Raw genomic sequence first — 24,036 nt, 5'->3', positions numbered from 1 at the left:
TGGTCATAAGTCCAAAACTTAAACTACAGTCACTCAGTCGTGTCTAACTCCTTGCAACAAGGACTATACAGTCCATGGAATTCTCCAGGCCAGAATACTGGAGTGGGTAGCCGTTCCCTTCTCCAGGGGATCTTTCCAACCCAGGGATCACACCCAGGTCTCCCACACTGCAGGCAGGTTCTTTACAAGCTGAGCCACAAGGGAAGCAAAAGTCCAACAAGAAGGTAATGATCCTATTACTGAGGAAGTATAGAATGAAAATTGGAGATAATGCTGCCTCTATATGATTTCAAGCTGATGACTTCAAGTAGCCACACTGGAAGCTGAGGGCTTTGTGAAGACCATTACTGTTATAAAAGACTTAAACTGAAATGAGATACTTGAAATTTGAGCATGCACATATATTTCTTGGATGTTCAAAAAACATCCTAAAGTCTTCTGTTCCTTTCCCTCACATCACACTAGTCACTAAGTTCTTTTGATTCTATCTTCTATATATTAATTTCATTGTTTTCCATTGCCAGTACCATAGTAGAACCTCATCAGCTACAATATGGATTATTACAATAACATGTAGGAGATTAGCAGAGACCTTGCTTTTTATTTCTCCTGTCCTCTTCCACACCATACCATGCATGCTCAGTCACTGTCATGTCCAACTCTTTGAAACCCCATGGACTGTAGCCCACCAGGCTCCTCAGTCCATGGGATTTTCCAGGTGAGAATACTGGAATGAGTTGCCATTCTCTTCTCCAGGGGATCTTCCCAACCCAGGAATTGAACCTAGGTCTCCTGCATTGCAGACAGATTCTTTACCATCTGAACTACGTGGGAAGCCCCCCATACCATACCATATACCACAGATATACATACTGATCAGCTGGCTGAATTTACACAAACTTACCCATTTATACTGCTCAGAATTATTTTACCGTGTTTGAATTGGATGAATACTTCCCAAATGGATCATGTCAGATAGCTTTACAGACTTATTTCTCTCATAACCATCCATTGCTTTTTCCTTTGTTTCATGAAGGTAATCACATCTGGACCCCTCTGAACAGAATTCAGACTTTCTACTCCTCCTGAGTAAAGGTTATGACCCATCCCTAAAGGTCATTAACCCTGAAACCAAGCCTAGATTTTTATGTGTGCTACAATCATTATTTATTCCTCATCCCCAGGTGCCTTCTTTGGGACTGACAGAACCTTACTAGTAGTCAATGTCAGGAAAAAGGAAAATGATGCCAGATGAAAATCTAGATCTAAACAAAGGAAAAAAAAAAAAAACAATGAAAATGTAACTATCTGGGTAGATATATGGAATATTTTTTATTTTAAAAAACTCTAAGTTAGGTTAAAAAATCTCTTTAAAATATAGTACCTTATTTTAATAGTCCATTATAAGTTTATACCATATGTAAAAGTAAAATGTATGACAATGAAAGCACAAAGGTTGGTATGGGAGAAATGGAAGTAAACTATTATAAATTTCTCATACTAACATGAAGTGGTATAACTTGAAGGTAGACTGTGATTAAAGATATGTACTCTAAACCCTAAAGCAACCACAAAAATAAAACAGAAATATAGCTAATAAGCTAACAAAGGAAATGAATATCATTGTAAAAATATTCAATTCATCCAAAACAATGCAGACAAAGAGGAAATGGTAACAGAGAATAGATAGGACAAATGGAAAACAAATAGCAAGATGACAGATTTGAACCTAACCACATCAATATTCACATTATGTGTAAATGGTGTGAATACCTGAATTAGAAAGGAAAGATTGTCAGATTGAACACAAAAGCAAGATCCAACTATATGTCACCTATCAGAAACACATTTCATATCTAAATAAGTTAGAAGTAAAAGGATACAAATATGTGTATATGTATGTTAGTCGTTCAGTCATGTCCAATTCTATGACTCCATGGACTGCAGCCCGCCAGGCTCCTTTATCCATAGGATTATCTAGGCAGGAATATTGAAGTGGGTTGCCATTCCCTTCTCCAGGGGAACTTCCTGACCCAAGGATCGAACTTGGGTTTCCCGCATGGCAGGCAAATTCTTTACCATCTGCGCCACCAGGGAAGCCCATGGATGGAAACATATAATGTTCAGTAGGTTAGGTGTGTTAAGTGCATTTGACTTGGCATTGTCAACTTAGAGTTGGTTTACTGGGATATAACCCCATCATAAGTTGAGGAAGCTCTGTATGTGAAATAGACTGAAAGAAATGCAGAGACAGAGACAAATCCACAACTGTACCTGAAGATTCCAACACCTCTCTCGTGCAACAACTGATAGAGCAAGGAAGTAATCAACATACATCTTAACACTGCCAACCAATTTCGACAAGTTGCTATTTATAGAGCACTCAACAGGCAAATACAAATTCTTTTCATATGCATGTGGAAGAGTTACCAAGACAGACCATATTATAGACCATAAAACAAGTCTTTGATAAATTTCAAAGGTTTCAAATCATAAAAACTACATTGCTATCTACAATGGCATTGCTATAAATAGGTAACACAAATATTCCTGAAAATTCTCTAATATCTAGGAAGTAAATACACATTGTTTGACTATTTGAAATCCATGAGCCAAGGAAGAATTCAAAAGGGAAATTTAAAAAAAAATTAACCAAATGAAAATACAACCTATCCAAGTTTTGGGTTACCAACAAAGCAGTACCCAGAGAGAAATTTATAGCATTAAAGTCCCTAAGTTAGAAAAGAAATTTCTCAAATCAATGTCCTCAGCTTCTACCTTAAAAATCTAGGGAATTCCCTGGTGGTCCAGTGGTTAGGACTTGGTGCTTTCACTGCCAGGACCACAGTTCTATCCTTGGTTTGGGAACTAAGGTCCCACAATCTGTGCAGTGCAGCCAAAAGAAAAAAAATCAGGGGAAGGAAAGTAGGGATTAATTACAAAGGGGCAAGAGGAAACTTTTGAAAATATTAGATATACTCATCATCTTGATTGTGGTGACAGTTTCAAAGATATATCCATATTTCAAAACTTGAATAGTATGCTTTAAATGTGCAATGATATTGTTTATGTCAAATTATACTTCAACAGATCTGTTGTTAAAATGCATTCCAGGGCCAAGATGGTGGAGAAGGAAGATCTGAATGTATCGCCTCCCACAAGCACACCAAGATTACAATTATTTACAGAGCAACTATCAATGAGAAAGCTCTGAATACTAAAAGAAGACTTTGCACAACTGAAGATATAAAGAAACCACAACAAGGCAGGTAGGAGGGGTAGAAACGTGGTATCATCAAGACCCAACAACCAGGGAGGTGACCCACAAATGGGAGCACAGTCACAATTACAGAGTTTCTCCCCAAGAGTGAGGGGTCTGAGTCCCATATCAGGCTCTCCAACACAAGGGGGTCTAGCAATGGCAAGACAAGCCCCCAGGAACATCTGACTTTGAAGATCAGTGGTGATTGTACACGGGAGAGTCAGGAGGCTTTAGGAAATAGAGACTCTGCTCCAAAATGCAATATACAAAATCTCACATTCTCTGAGACCTAGGATAGAAATATTAATTCAAAAGGAGCCTGGGCCAGACGTACCTGCTGATCTTAGAGAGCCTCCTGGAGAGGCAGAAGACAATTGAGACATGTCCCTGGTAGCAGCTGGTACCAGCAGCATGCTGGTAGCAGCCATTTGGGGGAGCTACACTACCACAAGGATACTGATCCTAGTAAGCACCAATTCAGAGACCCCTCTCTAACATATGAGCACTGGAAGATTACCCACCCACAAGCCAGGTGGAGGCAGTTCAGGGACAACCCAGGCAAAGCAGCAAGCATTCCATGACCCATCTCCATTCACCAGTGAGGCAACGTTCTGCACACGAGGCAGGGCCTGGAAGCCAACTGGTCCAGGGTACAGCCCCATCTACCAATGCACCCAGAGTAGTAGACCTATTCACAACAGAGAGTCCCATGAAGCCAACATAGGCTGCATCCCTAGAGCATATATCTCTGGTGACCAGAAGCTGTACCTCATAGAAGGTCTTCTATAGAAGGCCACTTCTCCAAGATCATGAAACATAATATGTAAGAATATATTCTCACACAGAGAATTAGACAAAATTAGGAAACAGACGAATATGCTCCAAATGAAGGAAAAAGATAAAACCACAGAAGAACTAAGCAAAGGGAAGACAAGTAATGTAACCAAAAAAGAGTTCAAGGTTATGATAATAAAGTTGCTCAGTGAACTTAGGAGAAGAACAAACACAGTAAGAAGTTTAAGAAAGAGTTAGAAAATATAATGCAAAAGTAGGAAGTCAAGAAACACCTGGAGTAACAAGAAAATTTGGCCTTGGAATACAGAATGAAGCAGGGCAAAGGTTCATAGAGTTTTGCCAAAAGAACACATTGATCATAGCAAACACCCTCTTCCAACAACACAAGAGAAGACTCTACACATGGACATCACCAGATGGTCAACACCGAAATCAGATTGATTATATTCTTTGCAGCCAAAGATGGAGAAGCTCTATACAGTCAGAAAAAACAGGACCGGGAGCTGACTGTGGCTCAAATTATGAACTCCTTATTGCCAAATTCAGACTGAAATTGAAGACAGTAGGGAAAACCACTAGACCATTCAGGTATGACCTAAATCAAATCCCTTATGATTATACAGTGGACGTGAGAAATAGATTTAAGGGCCTAGATCTGATAGAAAGAGTGCCTGATGAACTATGGACGGAGGTTCATGACACTGTACAGGAGACAGGGATCAAGACCATCCCCAAGAATAAGAAATGCAAAAAAGCAAAATGGCTGTCTGAGGAGGTCTTACAAATAGCTGTGAAAAGAAGAGAAGTGAAAAGCAAAGGAGAAAAGGAAAGATATAAGCATCTGAATGCAGAGTTCCAAAGAATAGCAAGGAGAGATAAGAAAGCCTTCCTCAGTGGTCAGTGCAAATAAACAGAGGAAAACAATAGAATGAAAAAGACTACTGATCTCTTTAAGAAAATTAGAGATACCAAGGGAACATTTCATGCAAAGATGGGGACAATAAAGGACAGAAATGGTATGGACCTAACAGAAGCAGAAGATATTAAGAAGAGGTAGCAAGAATACACAGAAGAACGGCACAAAAAAAACATCTTCATGACCCAGATGATCATGATGGTGTGCTCACTCACCTAGAGCCAGACATCCTGGAATGTGAAGTCAAGTGGGCCTTAGGAAGCATCACTACGTACAAAGCTAGTGGAGGTGATGGAATTCCAGCTGAGCTATTCCAAATCCTAAAAGATGATGCTATGAAAGTGCTGCACTCAATATGCCAGCAAATTTGGAAAACCCAGCAGTGGCCACAGGACTGGAAAAGGTCAGTTTTCATTCCAATCCCTAAGAAAGGCAATGCCAAAGAATGGTCAAACTACTGCACAATTGCACTCATATCACATACTAGTAAAGTAATGCTCAAAATTCTCCAAGCCAGGCTTCAAGAATATGTGAACCGTGAACTTCCAGTTGTTCAAACTGGATTTAGAAAAGACAGAGGAACCAGAGATCAAATTGCCAACATCCGCTGGATCATCGAAAAAGCAAGAGAGTTCCAGAAAAACATCTATTTCTGCTTTATTGACTATGCCAAAGCCTTTGATTGTGTGGACCACAACAAACTCTGGAAAATTCTGAAGGAGATGGGAATACCAGACCACCTAACCTGCCTCTTGAGAAATCTGTATGCAGGTCAGGAAGCAACAGTTGGAACTGGACATGGAACAACAGACTGGTTCCAAATAGGAAAAGGAGTACATCAAGGCTATATACTGTCACCCTGCTTATTTAACTTATATGCAGAATACATCATGAGCAACGCTGGGCTGGAGGAAGCATAAGCTGGAATCAAGATTGCTGGAATAAATATCAATAACCTCAGATATGCAGATGAGGCCACCCTTATGGCAGAAAGTGAAGAACTAAAAAGCCTCTTGATGAAAGTGAAAGAGGAGAGTGAAAAAGTTGGCTTAAAGCTCAACATTCAGAAAACTAAGATCATGGCATCCAGTCCCATCACTTCATGGCAAATAGATGGGGAAAACAGTGGAAACAATGGCAGACTTTATTTTCGGGGGCTCCAAAATCACTGCAAATGGTGACTGCAGCCCTGAAATTAAAAGACGCTTGCTCCTTGGAGGGAAAGTTATGACCAACCTAGACAGCATATTAAAAAGCAGAGATATTACTTTGCCAGCAAAGGTCCGTCTAGTCAAGGATGTGGTTTTTCTAGTAGTCATGTATGGATGTGAGAGTTGGACTGTGAAGAAGGCTGAGCGCCGAAGAATTGATGCTTTTGAACTGTGGTGTTGGAGAAGACTCTTGAGAGTCCCTTGGACTGCAAGGAGATCCAAGCAGTCTATCCTAAAGGAGATCAGTCCCGAGTGTTCATTGGAAGGACTGATGCTGAAACTGGAAGTCCAATACTTTGGCCACCTGATATGAAGAACTGACTCATTTGAAAGACCCTGATGCTGGGAAAGATTAAAGGCTGGAGGAGAAGGGGACAACAGAAGATGAGATGGTTGGATGGCATCACCGACTCAATGGACATGAGTTTGAGTAAACTCCAGGAGTTGGTGATGGACAGAGAGGCCTGGCGTGCTGCAGTCCATTGGTTCACAAAGAGTTGGACACAAGTGAGCGACTGAACTGGAAAAATATGAAGAACCACCAAACAGCATGAAGAATAATGAAATAATAAATACACTAGAAGGAAGCAACAGCAGATTGTACAGAGGAACAGCTGCTCAGCAAACTAGAAGACAGAGCTGTGAAAATCCCCCAAGCTGAACAGAAAAAAGAAATAAAAGAATTTTTAAAAGTGAAGATAATGTTAGAAAGTTCAAGAACAACATCAAGCATACTAACATTTGCAATATAGGGGTCCTAGAATAAAAGAGAGAAAGGGGGCACACAGTTTAGTTAAATAAATAAAAGCTGAAACTTCCCTCAGCTGGGAAAGAAAACAGATATCCAGGTCCAGGAAGCACAAAGTCCCAAACAAGATGAACCCAAAGAGATCCATTCACTGTAATTAAAAGGTTCAAAAAAAAGAAAGAAAGAAATCATAAAAGCAGGAAGGGAAGAGCAACTTATTACATACAAGGGAGCTCTCATAAGACTGTTAGCTGACTTTTCAGCAGAAATTCTGTATGACAGAAGAAGTGGCACAACATACTTAAAGTGTGAAATCAAAAAACCTATAATGAAGAATAACCACAAAGGTTATCACTCAAATTTGAACGAGAGATCAAAAGCTTTACCCACAAGCAAAAGCTGAAAATTTAGCATCACAAAATCAGCTTTACTAGAAATGTTAGAGAGACTTTTCTAAGCAGAAAAGGCCACAATTAGAAACACAAAAATTATGAAAGGAAAAAAAAGTCTCATTGGTAGAAACAAATACACAGTAAAGTAGGAGATCAAATAATAAAACTAGTAGGAAGGTTAAAAGACAAAACTATTGACATCATTTATATCCATAATAAGTAGTTAAGGAATACACAGAAAAATGTAATATGATGTTAAAAGCATTAAATGTGTAGCAAGGGGACTAAAAATACAAGGCTGTCAAAATGAGTTCAACCAAAGAGATCAACAAATTACATATATATATATACATATATATATATATTTATATATAACGAAAGTGTTAGTCGCTCAGTCGTGTCTGACTCTTTGTGACCCCATGGACTGTAGCCCACCAGGCTCCTCTATCCATGGAATTCTCCAGGTAAGAAAATTGGAGTGGGTTGCCATTCCGTTCTCCAGGGGCTTTTCCTGACCCAAGGATTGAATCTGGGTACTCCACAGTGCAGGCAGACTCTTTACTGACTGAGCCACCAGGGAAGACCTATTTATATATAGTTTTATTTATAAGCCCCATGGAAACCATGAGCCAAAAATCTATAATAGATGCACTCATACAAAAGATAAAAAAAAACACTAAAAAGAGTCATCAAACCACAAAGGGAGATCCAAAAGAAACTACAAAACAACTAGAAAACAATAAAGAAAATGTCAATAAAAGTACATACTTGTAAATAATTACTTTAATGTAAATGCACTAAACATTCCAAACAAAAGACAGAGAGGCTGAATGGATTTATAAAAAAAACACACAAATATGCTGCCTACAAGAGACTCACTTCAAATTCACAGACACACAGAGACAGAAAGTGAGGGAATGGAAAAAGGTATTCCATGCAAATGAAACAAAAAGACATCTGAGGTAACAATACCTATAAAACAAAGACTGTAAGAAGAGATAAAGACATTATATAATGAATCAAGGATCAATCCAACAAGAAGATATAACCATTGTAAATATATACGGATTCATTATAAGCAGCTAAATATATAAAGTACACATTAACAAATGAAAAGGGAGAAATTGATAGTAATAGCAAGGAACTTTAGCATCCAATTACATCAACAGACAGATCATCCAGACAGAAAATCTATGGGGAAACACTGGCCTTAAATGGTACTTTGGATCAGATTGATACTTATGTGTATTTTTATAGATGCCAATCTGATCTAATGTGTCATACACACACACACAAACACACACATATATATTCCACCCAAAAAACAAAATACACATTCTTTTCAAGTGCACATGGAACATTCTCCAGACTAGATCACACTCTAGGTGACAAAACAATCTTAGTGAATTTAATAAGACTAAAATTGTATTAAGCATGTCTTCTGACAATACTATGAGACTAGAAATCAACTATAAGGGACAAAACTGTAAAAACACAAACATGTGGAGACTAAACAGTATGCTACTAAGCAACCAATGGGTCACTGAAGAAAGCAAAGAGGATATTTAAAGATATCTGGAGAGAAATGAAAACAAAAACATGATCCAAAAATCTATGAGATGCAACAAAAGCAGTTCTAATGAAGTTTATAGCAATACAAGCCTACCCAGGGAAACAAAAATCTCAAATAAACAACCTAATCTTACCCTGAAAAGAATTAGAAAAAGAATAAAGTCCAAATTTAGTACAAGGAAAGAATAAAGATCAGAGCAGAAATAAATAGAGTCCAAAACAAGTATGAAAGGAATAGCTGGTTCTTTAAAAAGATGAAATCAATAAATGTTTAGGGAGACACACAGCAGCAGGACACAAAATTGATATACAGAAATCTGCTGCATTTCTGTATAATAATATACCGGAAAGAGAAATTAAGAAAATCTCATAACTGCATCAAAAGGTTAAAATACCTAGGAATAAATCTAACCAAGGAGGTAAAACACCTGTACTTGGAAAACTGTAACACTGATGGTACAGGGAGGGAGGTGGGAGGGGGTTCAGGATGGGGAACACGTGTACACCCATGGTGGATTCATGTTGATGTATGGCAAAACCAATACAATATTGTAAAGTAATTAGCCTCCAAGTAAAATAAATAAATTTATAATAAAAAATAAATAAAAACAAAAAAGAAATTGAATATGACACCAACAAAATGAAAGATATACCATGCTCAATAAATTGAAGAATTAGTATTTTTACAATGAAATACTAATTGTAAGGCAATCTACAGATTCAACGAAATCCCTGTCAAAATACCAATGGCATTTTTCACACAGCTAGAACAATTCTAAAATTTGTATGGAAATAAAAAAGATCCTGAGTAGCCAAAACAAACTTGAGAAGGAAGAATCAAACTGAAGATATCATAACAACAGACTTCAAACTATACCACAAAGCTACAATAATCAATATAGTGACTGAGTGAGTGAAGGTTGCTCAGTCATGTCTGACTCTTTGTGACCCCATGGACTATACAGTCCATGGAATTTTCCAGGCCAGAACACTGGAGTGGGTAACTGTTCCCTTCTCCAGAGGATCTTCCCAACCCAGGTATCGAACCCAGGTCTCCCTTATTGCAGGCAGATTCTTTACCAGCCGAGGCACCAGGAAAGCCCAAATCAACATAGTACTGGCACAAAAACAGACACATGTATCAGTGGAACTAAACAGAGAGCCCAGAAATGAACCCATACTTATATGGCAATTAATCAATGACAAGAGGAGGCAAGAATATACAATAGGAAAAAGACAGCCTTTTCAGAAATTGGGCTGGGAAACTGGACAGCTACATGCAAGAGTTAAACTGGACTACTTTCTCATACTATATACAAAGATAAACTCACTGTGGATTAAAGACTTAAACGTTAAGACCTGAAACCATAAAAATCCTTGAAAAACATAGGCAGTATGCTCCGTAACATCAAGCAGGCAGCTTACTATTGAACAGTTCAGTTCAGTTGCTCAGTCAAGTCTGACTCTTTGCAACCCCATGAACCGTAGCACACCAGACCCCCCTTGGCTTAACCAACTCCCAGAGTTTACCCAAACTCATGTCCTTGAGTCAGTGATGCCATCGAACCATCTCATCCTCTGTCATCCCCTTCTCCTCCTGCCTTCAATCTTTCCCAGCATCAGGGTCTTTTCCAATGAGTCAGATCTTCCCAACAGGTGGCCAAAGTATTGGAGTTTCAGCTTCAGCATCAGTCCTTCCAATGAATATTCAGGACTGATTTCCTCTAGGATGGACTGGTTGGATCTCCTTGCAGTCCAAGGGACTCCCAAGAGTCTTCTCCAACACCACAGTCCAAAAGCATCAATTCTTCGGCACTCAGCTTTCTTTATAGTCCAACTCTCATGTTCATACATGACCACTGGAAAAACCATAGCCTTGACTAGATGGACCTTTGTTGGCAAAGTAATATCTCTGCTTTTTAATATGCTGTCTAGGTTGGTCATAATTTTTCTTCCTAGAAGTAAGTGTCTTTTAATTTCATGGCTGCAATCACCATCTGCACTGATTGTGGAGAACAACAACAAATAGTCTGCCACTGTCTCCACTGTTTTCCCATCTATTTGCCATGAAGTGATGGGACTGGATGCCATGATCTTAGTTTTCTGAATGTTGAGCTTTAAGCCAACTTTTTCACTCTCCTCTTTCACTTTCATCAAGAGGCTCTTTAGTTCTTCTTCACTTTCTGCCATAAGGGTGGCCTCATCTGCATATCTGAAGTTATTGATATTTCTCCCAGCAATCTTGATTCCAGCTTGTGCTTCTTCCAGCCCAGCATTTCTCATGATGTACTCTGCATATAAGTTAAATAAGCAGAGTGACAATATACAGCCTTGATGTACTCCTTTTCCTATTTGGAACTAGTCTGTTGTTCCATGTCCAGTTCTAACTGTTGCTTCCTGACCTGCATATAGGTCTCAAGAGGCAGGTCAGGTGGTCTGGTATTCCCATCTCTTTCACAATTTTCCAGAGTTTGTTGTGGTCCACACAATCAAAGGCTTTGGCATAGTCAATAAAGCAGAAATAGATGTTTTTCTGGAACTCTCTTGCTTTTTCAATGATCCAGCGAATGTTGGCAATTTGATCTCTGGTTCCTCTGCCTTTTCTAAAACCAGCTTGAACATCTGGAAGCTCACAGTTCACGTATTGCTGAAGCCTGGCTTGGAGAATTTTGAGCATTACTTTACTAGCGTGTGAGATGAGTGCAATTGTGTGGTAGTTTGACCATTCTTTGGCATTGCCTTTCTTAGGGATTGGAATGAAAACTGACCTTTTCCAGTCCTGTGGCCACTGCTGGGTTTTCCAAATTTGCTGGCATATTGAGTGCAGCACTTTCATAGCATCATCTTTTAGGATTTGGAATAGCTCAGCTGGAATTCCATCACCTCCACTAGCTTTGCTCATAGTGATGCTTCCTAAGGCCCACTTGACTTCACATTCCAGGATGTCTGGCTCTAGGTGAGTGATCACACCATCATGGTTATCTGGTTTGTGAAGATATTTTTTATACATTTCTTCTGTGTATTCTTGCTACCTCTTAATATCTTCTGCTTCTGTTAGGTCCATAACATTTCTGTCCTTTATTGAGCCCATCTTTGCATGAAATGTTCCCTTGGTATGTCTAATTTTCTTGAAGAGATTTCTAGTCTTTCCTATTCTATTGTACAGGAGAAGGTATTTGAACAGGAGAAGGTATTTGCAAATGATCAACGTATCATAGGGTAATATCCAAAATATACAAAGAAATAACACAATTCATCATCCAGAACAGAAACAACCTGATTTTAAGATGGATAGAGAACGTGAATAGACATTTTTCCAAAAGAAGACATACAGATGGTAAACGAACACATGAAAGGATGCTCAACACCACTAACCACCAGGAAAATGCAAATCAAAATCATGGTGATCTATCGCCTCACCTGTCAGAATGGCTACTATCAAAAAGATAAGAAATAACAAGTGTTGGGAAGATGCTGATAAAAGGGATCTCTCATGCACTGTTGCTGGGGATGTAAGTTGGTGCAGTCACTATGGAAAATGTTATGGAAGTTCCCCCAAAATTAAAAACAGAGCTCTGAAATGATCCAGCAATTTCAATTCTGGTTATTTTTCCAAAGAAAACAAAAAGACTAATCTAAAATTATATATGTACCCTTTTAGAGTTCATTGAAACATTTTACAATAGTACATTGAAACAATTTACAATAGCCAAGATATGAAGCAACCTACCTGTCCATCAATACACGAATGGATAAAGATGTGGTATAACACACACATGTGATGGATTACTCAGCCATAAAAAAGAATGAAATCTCACCATAAGCAAAAACATGGATGGGTCTAGAGGGTGTTATAAGTGAAATAAGTCAGGCAGAGAAAAACAAATCCATACGATTTCACTCATGTGGCATCTAAATAATAAATGAACAAACATAAGAAAACAGAAATGAACTCAAACAGGTGGTTACCAGTGCAGAGAGGTGGAAAAAAATAAAAACAGGTGAGGCAGCTTAAGAGGTCAAATTTCCAGTGGCAAAATACATGTCATGAAGATGAAATGAATAGCATGGGGAATACAGTAAATAATATTGTACTATCTTTGCATGGTGACAGATGGTAATGAAATTTATCATGGTGATCATTTTGCAACATATAGAAATTGAATCACTATGTTGTGTACCTGAAAGTAACAGTGTAGTAGGTCAGTGATACTTCAAAAAAATGCTACCCAGATATAGGAAACGCCCTGTGTCCAGTTGGCACTGTATTTCTTTAAGTCCCTACCCAGTTCTCGAGTCTCTTCCCTGCTTAAGAATGGGCCACCACAAAAATAGAAGAGGATGAAAATGCAGGTAGCTATTTGCCAAATGTACAACAAAGCCTGAACCTGAGAATTTCATAGGGTTTTGTGAAGATCAAAAGCAATAAGAGCTCATTACAAAGCTAGAAAGTGATATGAAAATGTTAATGACTTCTCTCTCTAGTTTCAGGTTTCCTCGTAAAGTAAATAACAGGACTTACTAGAGCCAGGTTTGAAAGTGGATAAAGTCTGTTGTTGGTCCACTGTGCCCTGACTTTTATACACTCATGCTGTGACTCCTAATGCCAGGGAGAGCCAAACGGGACTCCACCTTGCAGCTCTTTCTCCTCTGCTCTCTGCTAAACCCCTAGCAAGCTTCCTGTCTCTCTGAGAGAGCCTGCTCTCAATGAAATGACAGTGAATGTTAAATAAGCGATTCAGATAAATGACTTTCTTAAAAGCCATTTACCCATATGTTATCTTTGACCCTTAGTGGCTTACGATGCCTTAAAGCTGGTTTAATACTAATTTCAACAAAATCCTTCATTGGCTGGTTCTTACAAGGGGGTGGCATTTGGAGGTAGATGGCCCCTTATTCAGTTAATCTTTTCAGAAACTAAAGACTTCTTGGAAACCCCTTCTGTTAACAATGCTGCAGTTTCTCTGCTCTAGTTATTTTATTGTAAACCAGGGACCCATTACAAGAGCATGTCTAAAACTCATACAAATTTCCTTCCTCTTCCCCCACCCATGTACACCTTTAAAAATAAGAAAGCAAAGCAGCTCTGATTACTAAAAGCATCGCAATGTACAATTTCATCCCTTGTATATCACTTTGGGATTATAATTAAATCGTTAAAATGCATTGCTAATCTGTAAATCTTGTCTCATTAGCATAAGTGTGCTCCATAATTGCAAAGCACAGTGAATGCTTGTGACTTTGACTTCTGGACTAGTAAACCTGCATGAATGCCCCTCCCCTCATCGTGGCCCAAGAGCTTCTGGTCCAGCTTTCTCCAATTTTGTTCTGTATGCCAGGCCAGTGGTCTTGGTTTTCCTTTCTTTTTAATAAACTTTCAAACACTACCAGACCTCCAACAAACTCTCAGTTTTTTTTTTTAATGTATCTAGTCTGAGATTGCTCCTCCCCTTCTTTTGGAATAAAGTATAAAATATAGGCTTATTGATAGGATCAATCTCCTGGGGTCTTTGAGAAAAGTATAAGCTGATCTTGTCAGTTGACATCTTTTCTTGCACTGATGTCCTCAAGTCTTTTTCTTACCCAAGTATTTTTTGGGAAGTGACAGTCACTGCCTCATTGCATTGGCTTTTTGTTTCCATCCATTAATTTTTAGCTTATCATTGGTGTCCTAGGCTGTAGCCATATCTGGGCATCCAAGAATATACGTTTTTTAAGATATACATGCACACACACAAGTACTATGCACTGCTCAGCATCATTCTCAATTAGGTGCCCATGTTCTCCCCTGGTTTGCCTTGGCTCACTCTTCCCCTGTATTACTGCACACATTCCTTTCTGGGATATAAGACCTCTTCCCAGGCCATGGAGTCTGGATACAGATGCCTACCCCCTCCACCTCACCTAAAAAGTCATATAGTCAAAGCTATGGCTTTTCCAGTAGTCACGTATGGATGTGAGAGCTAGACGATAAAAAAGGCTGAGTGCCAAAGAATTGATGCCTTTGAAGTGTGGTGATGGAGAAGACTCTTGAGAGCCTCTTGAACAGCAAGGAGATCCAACCAGTCCATCCCAAAGGAAATCAGTCCTGAATATTCATTGGAAGGACTGATGGTGAAGGTAAAGCTCCAGTACTTTGGCCACCTGATGCAAAGAACTGACTCATTGGAAAAGACCCTGATGCTGAGAAAGATTGAAGGCAGGAGGAGAAGGGGATGACAGGATGAGATGGCTGGATGGCATCACTGACTTGAAAGACATGAGTTTGAACAAGATCCAGGAGTTGGTGATGGACAGGGAAGCCTGGCAGTCCATGGGGTCACAAAGAGTTGGACATGACTGAGTGACTGAACAACTCCACCAGGAGACACCATCCACCAGCCTTCTGGGGCCTGATGGCAAAGCTGAAAGAAAAGGTTTTCAGTGGAAAGGAAACTTCCTGTCTACCTTTCCTAGAGTGCTACTTTTCTTTCTTCTCTCTGGGAACATATAATCTGCCAGTGCACGTTGGGGCAACAGTAGGGGAGGAGAGACTCATGATAGCTCATTCTCCTTTTTTGCAATGTCACTGGATGGGTGGGGTAAGATTCAAAAACTTGGCTTTTCTTTCAAATATTCCCTAATAGCTAGAGAATCCTTCTCTTTTTCCAACAACTTCCTCAGATGGGGGGAAAAAAAGTAATCCGACAGGAGATAAATGGCCTTTTGGAGTAGTAAAATGTTAAATACAGCTTCTAAATCTAGCAAAAAATCTTTCTGAATTCTCCCTATAATGGCCAGTTGATGTGCTTCTTGCTTTAAAACATAACTTACATCCACGGGACTTCTCACACTGTTTTAATAGATGCAATCCCTTCTATAGGCCTTCATTTCCAAAGGGCCTGGGCTTGGATGTGTGACTGTGATGAATTTTTTTATTATTATTAATCTAGGAGGTGGGGTAGACTCCCCCTGGCATTTTGATCCTTCCTTTCCCTTTATTCAAGCAAGTTAATTGCTCTGTGCTTATGTCAAAAGAGGCATGTAGCAAAGGAGAATACAGAACTAAAAGCCAGAACGGTTGGCTAGTTAAGTTCTCAAGGCTAAACCCTTGAAAGTGAAAGTTGCTCGGTCACATCTGACTCTTGGCTACCCCATGGATTATACAGTCCATGGAATTCTCCAGGCCAGAACACTGGAGTGGGTACTCGTTCCTTTCTCCAGGGGATCTTCCCAACCCAGGGATCTCGCATTGCAGGCGGTTTCTTTACCAGCTGAGTCACAAGGGAAGCCCAAGAATATTGGAGTGGGTAGCCTAGCCCTTCTCCAGTGGATCTTTCTGACCCAGGAATCGAACCGGGGTCTCCTGCATTACAGGCAGATTCTTTTCCAGCTGAGCTCAAAGCTGAAACCCTTAGGGGAAGTAGTTTCTCTGGTCAAGACAAAATGTCTTAGCCCAAATATGAAGGGAGACAGATTTTTCCTCTGCTGGGGAAAATCAGACTAGGAGACAGGGTGCTCTCCACCTCACCTTCTGACCCTGCCCTAACCCTGACCTTCACCTCCTGACCCTGCCTGCTGCACAGCAGCAAGATGCCAGCGGATGAGATGTGCAAGTCTTCAAAGTAGAGGCTGAAGACCTCAGCTTTCCAACTGCAGGCCAAGAAGCCAGCCAAGACTCCACAGAAGAAAAGGCAACACAGATCCACAATGACAGGTGGGGTGGATGGGTGGACACAGAGAAAGTACCTAGAAAGGCCTATTCTTCCTCACTTCCCTTCTTATGCCTGGGAATCTTGACTATACCTGAGCCCTTTTCAGCTCAGAAAAGCTTTGCCATTTCAAGTAGGAATCTAGGCTGCCAGTGTCATTTTGTTGTGAACATTCCCCATTAGGACCTCAAAGACTTGAGGTGGACTCTTCTGTCTCTTTATTGGATTAAATGGACTTCCTACGGGTACTCCTCAGGAAGAGATCAATGCCCCAATTTCCTGACAGGAAGTATCAAAAAAAAAAAAGAAAAAGAAAAAGGCACAGATGGATTATAGGACATGGACAAAATCTTCTGAGCCAGTTTATCTTAAATCTCTTTTGGCATAAAATACTCATTTTGAATTCTGGTTTTTAATATGTGGGAATTTAGTATTGAATACCTTTTAAAAGCACATTGTACAACGAAAACAGACGTCTTTTGCTTACCTTAATATTCAAGAATGCGATTTTGTGCAGCACCTACAGAAAGCAAAATCAGGAATGGGGGCATGGTTTATTTGCCCCCATGTAAGGATTAGGATTTCTGCACTGAAATGAAAATATCTAGAGCTTTGTGTAAACATTAAGAATTGAGATCTCAGTGGAAATTGTTATAATTCTAAATTAGTCTCAAATTCTAGCAGACATAATCTGGAAAGGTTTCAAATCCAATCGAGGCTTCTGTATAAAGATATGCTTTCCAGTATTTTTATACACTAGTTGTATTTTCTGTTTTAACTGACTTCTTGAAGTTTGAATTTATATAGCATTAAGATACTTATCCAAAAGCCTCTAAGAAATGAAAATTGTACAAAAGAAATATATACAAATAAGAATACTGGAAACATAAAATAAGAAATCTGAATTATGATGCTTGGATCAAAGGAGTTTGGGGCAAAACCTCCAGAACTTCTCTTTACTGGTATTTTTTTTTAAGTCATATGGAATTCTACTAGGTATCATCTTGAACCTCAGTAGAAAAATTAAAGATAATGCTACCTCACTAAAATAACAGTAATTATTATTTTAATGGCATATAGTTGGTTTACAGTATTGTATATTATATGCCAATAAAAATAATAAAATAAAAAATAAATAAAAGTCTACAAATAACAAATGCTAGAGAGGTTGTGGAGAAAAGGGAACCCTCCTATACTGCTGGTGGGAATTTAAACTGGTAGCCCCTATGGAAAATAATATGGAGATTCCTAAAAAAAAAAAAATAGAGTCACTATATGATCCAGCAATCCCACTCCTGCGCATATATCTGGACAAAACTGTAATTTCAAAAAGATACATGCATGCCTATGTTCATAGCACTATTTTCACAATAGACAAGACATAGAAACAACCTAAAAGTCCATCAGCAGGTGAGTGGATAAAGAAGATGTAGTACATACATACAATGGAATACTACTCAGCCATAAGAGAAAATGAAATAATGCCATTTGTAGCAACATGGATGCAACTAGAGGTTATCATACTAAGTGAAGTAATTCAGAAACAAAGACAAATAACATATGATATCACTTAAGTGGAATCTAAAATATAACACAAACTAACCTATGAAACAAAAATAGAATCACATACACAAAAGAACAGATTGGTGGTTGCCAAAGAGGAGGGGGCTGGGGTTAGCAGATGTAAGCTATTATATATGGAATGGATAAACAAGATCCTATCATATAGCACAGAGAGCTATATTCAATATCTTATAATAAATCATAACATATAACAATATTTTTAAAAAGAATATATATAACTACTTTGCTATACAGCAATAATTAATGCAACATTGTAAATTAACTATACTTCAATAAAATAACAGCAATTGGAAAGATCATTTTATAAACTACAAACTTTGGTTAAGATTACAGAGGATAATATATGTAATTGTTAAGGAAATGTTGCAATGTTATTAAAAGGGAAAGTTTGCAGCTCAGAAAAGAGCAAGAAATAAACTAGTTTCAAAATAAGGACAGAAGTCAGTAGAGTTAAAAGATATTTGAAAATATGAAGTTCTAACATTACTGGAATTTAAATAGAAGTCAGAATTGGTTTATTCAGCCAGAAATCATATATGTGAATGTTGTTCCATTATATATGGAACAGAACCTTGTAAACAGCATCTGAAATTTTCCAACATCTTCAGGTAGACAGGTGAGTGGACCCTCCCCTTCCTTTAATTTCTATCTTCACAGCAAAAAAGAGTAGTAAAAACTTTTGTAGAGAACTTACCAACTGCTAAAAGTCAAAGCCTTCAGTTTGAAAGCAAAAGCAAACAAATAACAGAACAAAACCATCAGACTAATTCTTATTTAACCACACAGAATGAGGGGCTGAGTGATTTTAGAATAAAGAAATCTACACTTTCTTAGTGGAACGCAGCTAAGAACAAAAGGAACTGTACTGAATCTTGAACTTAATTCAATAACTTTATCATCTGTTTTAATACTGTATTGTTACTTCAGAACTCCTGTTTTCCCAGATTAAGCCAAGAAGTCATTCTACTTACTGTGTCAGGAATCAAAAGTTTATGAAAGAATTCTATACCATTAGAATAGAACTGGAAATATCAATATGAAATAAGAAAAAGAACATGTCTTTTCTGGCTCTGTTCATTGAAATGACCCAAAAGCAATGAAATCCCCACAGTGCCCCCTAGTGCTCAGATTCTGGTCTCTCATACTGTTTTTACACTAAAAGGAACCAGGGCTCCTTGGAGAAGAGTGATTCTTTGGGGCAGAAAGGCACAAGATAAGCCTGGAAAATCTTATTGTGGCAGAAAGCAACAAAATTTTCAATGATTAGTGGGTCATGTGAGGACACAGGAACAAATTTAGAAGACTCCACTGGCCAAAGTTGTTACCATTTTGTATGTCAATCATACCTCAATAAAGTGATTTTTAAAAGGAGAATAATGATTATAGTTAATGTATGAGAAGTCACATGTCCATAATGACAGACACAAAGAAAAAAGGTAACAAATGATTATAAAAGGAGGTTAACAGAATAGAATGCATTTCTCATTCATGAAGCAACAATGATTATTGTATCAGTGGAAAATATCGAAAGTAGAATGGTAAATACATCAGTTGGAGGGCATTTTCTGACTCCAAAGGAATATCAGAATGACCATGAACTGTGGCCCCTAACTGGGCTAAACTAAGTAAATTATGTAGAACTCAATCTGTATAAATTTTAGTATTCTTAAGATTTATATGGTTCTAAGAATATCAATGAATGTGGAGAGTATTAACGTATCTCGGGATCCCAATTTACAAGTTTTTTAGAGTGAAAAAATACATTAATATATCATAAGGTTTTATCAATCAGATAGAAGCTGCAGATTTATTACATAACATATAAAACTTTACTCAGCAGAGTGGGCTGAATGCTCACTGCTAAAGGTTATTGAATCACTCACAGAAGCGCCACAAATAGGGTTCAATATGCCTTTCAGGGTCATGAATGAGAATCTAGCCTCCAGGCCTAAATCTCTGTTGGTAAATACCCTAACTTATCTGGTATGGTGATTCTTTCCGGGGGATGATTCAGAAGTATGTACATAGATATTTAAGAGAAATAACCCATTATAGCTTTATCTTTGTGTTAAGAAAGCTGTGCATATTTGATTTTTTTTTTTTTACATATTTGTGATACATAAAAGAATTTAACCATCCTCTTCTAAGACAAGCTTCTTTGGGCTTCCCTGGTGGCTCAGATGGTAAAGAATCTCACTGCAATGCAGGATGGACCCAGGTTCGATCCCTGGGTAGGGAAGATCCCCTGGAGAAGGGCATAGCAACCCAATCCACAATTCCTGCCTGGAGAATCCCATGGACAGAGGAGCCTGATGGGCTCCAGTCCATGGGGTTGGCAAAGAGTTGGACACGACTGAGTGACTAACACTTTCACTTAAGAAAGCAGTGCATATTTGATATTTTTCCATATTTGTGATACATGAAAGAATTCACCCTGTTAGTGATAGCCTTATAAATCTAATTTTAAATGGGTAATTTCAAGTTATGATTTGAAAGCAAAATCTTATTATCTTCAGTGTTGAAAATCTAAGACCTTTAGGCTTGTCATTTTTATATAAATTTAATTTTTAAGAAATTTTTAGTTCCCAGGTAGATTTGTTTGGTAGATCACATGCTAAAATACTAAAAGGGGACATGCTTGAGGTGACACAGCTGTTAACACTGCTCTCCCTTCAGACTGTCAGCCCACAGCAGACATCCCACTGCTCTATCCCCAGGTCCCACCTGCCCCATCTATTCGAGGGGGCCTCACTGAGAGAACACCAGCTTTGATAGCAACCTGTCTCCTGTAGCCCATTCACTATATCCGCACTGGAATCCTATGTCCTTCCTTCCATTCTAGCCCAGCATCCCATTTAAAGTACACATAGGTGTAATGGGGGAAGGGGTATAATGGAATAAATTTAAAATGCTGAAATGATAGAGATTTTCCAATATATCATTTTCTCAGTGTGTATGCGCTACCCCCTCTGTGCTGCTTATAATGTGAAGATGCTAGAAATGTGATATAGAACCTTCACCTACCTGCAAATTTATTTTATTGACTGTTTCCAGGAAATGGGACACTCTCATGGCTTGGCTTTGTGACTTTTTTTTTATGGATGGCTCAAAGCTTTCCTCTTCAGTAGGGAGGTGTTATTACCATTGTTTTTTACAAGTGCTCCAGGAATTTCTTCTCTGTGGAATTACTCTTAACATGAACTCAGACCTAGATTTTTGTTTTATGGTTCAAAATTTCCAACATGTACTTAAAGCTGTAAAAAAAAAAAAAAAATCACATTTCAAACACATTTTCTTTACCACTCTCAAAGCTCTGGCAAAATAGAAGCAAAACAAATTGTGACATTAGGGACTAAGTACATTTAGCCATGAAACAGGCCTTAAGTGACCTAAGGCCCTTCAAATTATGATGAACCTGTGAGCTGCAAGTCACAACTCAGCCTACATATAATTGTCCTCCAGCTAACAGCCCAGCACTTACCCTCAAATGCCAAAGGATACATTGCAGTCTTCTCGTCAAGGGCAACTGTTTACATTTCCTTTCAGAATGTGTGCAGGCTGCCAAACCAACACTGAATTCCACAGCAAGGTATCCATGCCAACCAGGAGACTAGGTCCAGGCGAAGAAATTCCAGAAAAGAAACCACCTTAAACTCAGAGTTTAAGGTGTTAAGAGTTTAAGAGGTGCCAAGTACTATGAAATCCCCTAATTCAGACAGCTACAACAGAATACTATACTCCAGGTGGCTTAAACACAGAGGCTGGGAAGCTCAAGGCTCCAACAGATTTACTGTCTGATGAAGACCCGCATTCTGATACATAGATGGCCATCTCCTTGCTGTGTCCTCACACAGCCGGAGGAGGCGAGGGAGCTCTCTGAAGTCTTTTATAAAGACACTAACCCCACTTACAGGGGGTCCACCCTCATTACTTAATTACCTTCAAAAGAGCCAAATATATGTAAAATATATCCTTCTGGTTCAGTTTCAGTCTAAGGATTTGGATGCAGACACAAATACTCAGTCTGTAACGCACAGACATAGCTGTACGGTCTCCAGACCACCAGACAGAAACACGTCTAAATGCAAGCCTGCCTCATCTGTGAACCACAGCACCAAGAACTCAAGCCACAAGCCCATAAAATGGAGCAAACCTAACTCCTCTGCAAAACACAGACACAACTAAAGATCTCAGGGCCTATATGGGACTAGGTGTCCAAAGCCAGTGGCACTTTTTAGCCTAGAAGGGAAAAGGGATTAATTCTTGGCATCTACAACTCGCTGAGGTGAAGACTACAGTGAGGTCTCAGAAATGCATGGGCAGATAACCTCAGGGCTCATTACACAAACTGGGAAACTAAGCTAATTAATACCTACCGAAGTCTTAACCTCGTTCACCTAGCTTACCATTGTAGTTTGCCATCATTTACCAGGAAGAGCTTCCATACCTACTTCCACCTTGTGCATCTCCCCTGAGCATCTCTTACAGTGAGAATGAACAAGGGTAATCCTTGATGAAGCATACTCACAGCCAAGTTCATGTACAAATAAAAATATGTGAACTCAGGGCTTCCCTGGTGGCTCAGCAGTAAAGAATCTACCTGCCAATGCAGGAGACACAGGTTCAATCCCTGCTCAGGGAAGATCCCACATGCCACGGAGCATCTAAGCCCATGCACGACAACTACTGAGCCTGTGCTCGGCAATAAGAGAAACCATCACGATGAGTAGCCTGTGTACCACAACAAAGAATAGCCCCCACTCTCCACAACTAGAGAAAAGCCCACGCAGCCACGAAGGCCCAGCACAGCCAAAATAAACAAAATTATTTTTAAAAATGTGTGGACTCACAATCCACAGATGAGAGAATATGAGGAAGAAACTAGCTGCTCCATTAAAAGGCTCTGTCCCAAATCAGCAATTAGAAGAGAAAGTGTGGGCAGAATGATCCCTAATGTTTCACTAGACAAAGAATGACCTCCCGCTTTCAAATTCAGGTTAACAGCCTCTATTTTAAATAGCCTTTTGGAAGTTCGCTAACTTATGACTTCTTATGCCCTGCTGAATGTCACAAGGTCTCACCATCTCCATCCAAAGACCACAAGAACTTTCATCCTCTGCTACCACAAGACAATTCTTAGGAAAGACTCTTAGGCTGTGCTCATATATAAAACAAAGCCTGTGATTTGAATGTAAGGGTCAGGGATCAGCTTCAGTCTCTGGCTAACGAGTACTTCTTCACTTCCTTCTTATAGTAACAACACACTTCTTATAAATGACCAAGACTTAATTAAAAACTCTGAGACTGCACTCTTTTTCCCCACAACTTAAATCAAGAAAGCTACCTTTTATACACACCTGAGTTTGGGACTGAGCTCCATTGCTGCTGCAGGTGCATGCGAGCAGAGTTTCTGAAGGTGGGAGAGTGGGGCAATTCCTACTGGCAGCTTCTATGAGAACCAGGCTACCAAGTCTAAAGAAAGTAAGGTGAGAAGGGAGACTCAAGACAGGAACTCAAGGGTCGCTTAAAACACAGAGGCATGCAAAACAAGGCATGACGCAGGCACTGAGAAGGAAGAACAGGGCCGAAAGGCTTAATCCCCTGAGCCAATGAATGCAATGCATTTTTAGGGGCTTCCTGTAAAATTTATACACAGGGATTCTTTGGGCACATTTTTTAAAATATTTAATTTAGTGGAGATGGGGCAAAACTGATTTGTTATTAATAAAAAGAGTCACTGATTACGCCGGGTGCCAAGGCTGTCATAGCAGCATGTTTTCTACTTCATTCTCACTCTCCATTTTTTCCTTTTTCAAATTTCTGAACCAAACAAATTCTTAAGAGTCATATGAAAGGGATTCAAGT

The 24,036-nt window shown here is 39.1% G+C and overlaps 1 long non-coding RNA gene across 50 annotated transcripts in view; it reads right to left on the bottom strand.

Moving 5' to 3' along the window:
* The window catches only part of LOC147341448 (uncharacterized), a 406,396-nt gene that overhangs the window by 68,669 nt on the left and 313,691 nt on the right, over window positions 1–24,036 (bottom strand). For 27 of the 50 annotated variants that reach the window (XR_015158724.1, XR_015158723.1, XR_015158726.1 and 24 more), the window contains 2 exons: window positions 23,529–23,643; window positions 21,196–21,425 (listed from right to left, as the gene is read on the bottom strand). The exons of 11 other annotated variants lie outside the window; for them this stretch is intronic. This is a non-coding gene — a long non-coding RNA (uncharacterized LOC147341448). Of the gene's footprint in view, window positions 1–17,074; window positions 17,108–21,195; window positions 21,426–21,652; window positions 21,819–23,528; window positions 23,644–24,036 lie in introns of all 50 variants that reach the window. 12 more of the 50 variants (XR_015158743.1, XR_015158742.1, XR_015158736.1 and 9 more) reach the window with 4 other exon arrangements.

Source organism: Bos grunniens, chromosome X, assembly GCF_055505025.1.
Source record: "Bos grunniens cultivar Pamir isolate PY7600 chromosome X, Bosgru_T2T1.0, whole genome shotgun sequence".
Classification (NCBI taxonomy): Eukaryota; Metazoa; Chordata; class Mammalia; order Artiodactyla; family Bovidae; genus Bos; species Bos grunniens.
Note: the sequence above shows the minus strand (reverse complement) of the source record. Positions and strands in the feature narration are given on the sequence as shown.